Here is a 3,193-nt window from a genome sequence, read left to right as displayed (position 1 = left end):
AAAATTTTAGATAAGGACAGTGGGAATCTCGTTAATCCATGCACGCGCCTTCCTGATATGTTCGGGCATAGGCTGCGGTTGTCAAGGTGGTGGTAGTTAGTCCCGCCGTTTACCCGCGCTCGGCATCTCGATCCTTCTCTGAACGGATCCGAACGCGATCTGCTGAGCTGGTCTTTCCTGCGTAAGTATATGGACATTTTGAAATGTAGACTATCTGTCTATGGCTCTGGTGCTTGTTAAAGCTCCGAGCTGGTCTTTCCTGCGTAAGTATCGGGGACGGTTCACGTACGGGTCTCCGAGCGCCTGTTCGGTTCCGTCGCGGCCGTATTGCGTAAAATTTTAGATAAGGACAGTGGGAATCTCGTTAATCCATGCACGCGCCTTCCTGATATGTTCGGGCATAGGCTGCGGTTGTCAAGGTGGTGGTAGTTAGTCCCGCCGTTTACCCGCGCTCGGCATCTCGATCCTTCTCTGAACGGATCCGAACGCGATCTGCTGAGCTGGTCTTTCCTGCGTAAGTATATGGACATTTTGAAATGTAGACTATCTGTCTATGGCTCTGGTGCTTGTTAAAGCTCCGAGCTGGTCTTTCCTGCGTAAGTATCGGGGACGGTTCACGTACGGGTCTCCGAGCGCCTGTTCGGTTCCGTCGCGGCCGTATTGCGTAAAATTTTAGATAAGGACAGTGGGAATCTCGTTAATCCATGCACGCGCCTTCCTGATATGTTCGGGCATAGGCTGCGGTTGTCAAGGTGGTGGTAGTTAGTCCCGCCGTTTACCCGCGCTCGGCATCTCGATCCTTCTCTGAACGGATCCGAACGCGATCTTAGTTAGGGACATTTTGAAATGTAGACCATGAGTCTATGGCTCTGGTGCTTGTTAAAGGTCTGAGCTGGTCTTTCCTGCGTAAGTATATGGACATTTTGAAATGTAGACTATCTGTCTATGGCTCTGGTGCTTGTTAAAGCTCCGAGCTGGTCTTTCCTGCGTAAGTATCGGGGACGGTTCACGTACGGGTCTCCGAGCGCCTGTTCGGTTCCGTCGCGGCCGTATTGCGTAAAATTTTAGATAAGGACAGTGGGAATCTCGTTAATCCATGCACGCGCCTTCCTGATATGTTCGGGCATAGGCTGCGGTTGTCAAGTTGGTGGTAGTTAGTCCCGCCGTTTACCCGCGCTCGGCATCTCGATCCTTCTCTGAACGGATCCGAACGCGATCTGCTGAGCTGGTCTTTCCTGCGTAAGTATATGGACATTTTGAAATGTAGACTATCTGTCTATGGCTCTGGTGCTTGTTAAAGCTCCGAGCTGGTCTTTCCTGCGTAAGTATCGGGAACGGTTCACGTACGGGTCTCCGAGCGCCTGTTCGGTTCCGTCGCGGCAGTATTGCGTAAAATTTTAGATAAGGACAGTGGGAATCTCGTTAATCCATGCACGCGCCTTCCTGATATGTTCGGGCATAGGCTGCGGTTGTCAAGGCGGTGGTAGTTAGTCCCGCCGTTTACCCGCGCTCGGCATCTCGATCCTTCTCTGAACGGATCCGAACGCGATCTGCTGAGCTGGTCTTTCCTGCGTAAGTATATGGACATTTTGAAATGTAGACTATCTGTCTATGGCTCTGGTGCTTGTTAAAGCTCCGAGCTGGTCTTTCCTGCGTAAGTATCGGGGACGGTTCACGTACGGGTCTCCGAGCGCCTGTTCGGTTCCGTCGCGGCAGTATTGCGTAAAATTTTAGATAAGGACAGTGGGAATCTCGTTAATCCATGCACGCGCCTTCCTGATTTGTTCGGGCATAGGCTGCGGTTGTCAAGGCGGTGGTAGTTAGTCCCGCCGTTTACCCGCGAACGATATCTCGATAAGTTAAAATTCAAAATGGTCCAAAGGTTAGGCTACTTTCGTAACTAATCGTATTACAATGCATGACCTTTTTTGATTAATGTGGTTTCTATTTAAAGCAGGTTTTACAGTTTTACCTAATTGTCAGTTTTCTGAATGTCTAAACTATTTTCGTCCAATTTTTTTGATTAATTCATTCCAATCGAAGGTTGTACGTATTATCGGTTGCGACGATACAGAATTCCATGTATCTGTGATTGATGAGCATGTCTTCATGTTCGTTGATCCTTCATTTCATTAGAACCAAATATAGTTGCCATGTGATATCGATTTGGCTCTGAATTCTCGTCATGTCGAATTGGTATTATATGGTCCCTCATAAGTAGGTGCACTTGAAGGTTCGTCAAATTATGCGGGCGTCCTCCCGCTATATTCAGGTATACATCGGAGGTTTTAATGCAGTTGTAACTGGCCTCACCGTTTAACCGCATATGATATACTGAAACGCGGATTTTATTCGCCATCGGACCGAACGGGCTCTAGAAGTACAATGCGGGTAATGATCGAATTCAGATGAATGGAATTAGTCTCCAATTCAATTTCCGCACGGGGCGATGTTTTTTAATTGTTTTTTGATAGTTCATCGCATTAGGTCTGAAAACTGTATATTTAATAGTCTCATAAGGTATAACTTATAAACGTATCTTGTGGTTCGTCTTCGAACTGAACGTACATTTAAGACAATGTTCCGAATTAAAATAGTGAATTTAATTCTGGAAATCGTAAGAAAATGTTTCCAAACATGATAATAGAATACAAAAAGAGTATAGGCTAGGTGCTTATCGGTTAAGATGAATGATATCCTTAAGTTTACACAACGTTCTGTAAAACGAATTTAGCAAAATAAAAGAGATTTACATCCCTTGTATTTGTCTTTATATACATACGCATATTATATGCAATATACTTATGTACGGAAAATGTTCCCAAGAACGAATTTAGACAAATAAAAAGGCGAATAGAAAAGATTGACATCCTCTCTATTCGCCTTTGTTATTTATACAGGCATACATAAATGCATCGTCGATGTATATCAATGCGATATATTTATGTACGGAAAATGTTCCCAAGAACGAATTTAGACAAATAAAAAGGCGAATAGAAAATATTGACATCCTCTCTATTCGCCTTTGTTATTTATACAGGCATACATAAATGCATCGTCGATGTATATCAATGCGATATATTTTTGTACGGAAAATGTTCCCAAGAACGAATTTAGACAAATAAAAAGGCGAATAGAAAAGATTGACATCCTCTCTATTCGCCTTTGTTATTTATACAAGCATACATAAATG

Source organism: Rhynchophorus ferrugineus, unplaced genomic scaffold (genome assembly GCF_030347505.1).
Source record: "Rhynchophorus ferrugineus isolate W39M unplaced genomic scaffold, kcgeb_rfMv2 rfM531, whole genome shotgun sequence".
Lineage (NCBI taxonomy): Eukaryota > Metazoa > Arthropoda > Insecta > Coleoptera > Curculionidae > Rhynchophorus > Rhynchophorus ferrugineus.
This window is presented reverse-complemented; position numbering follows the sequence as displayed.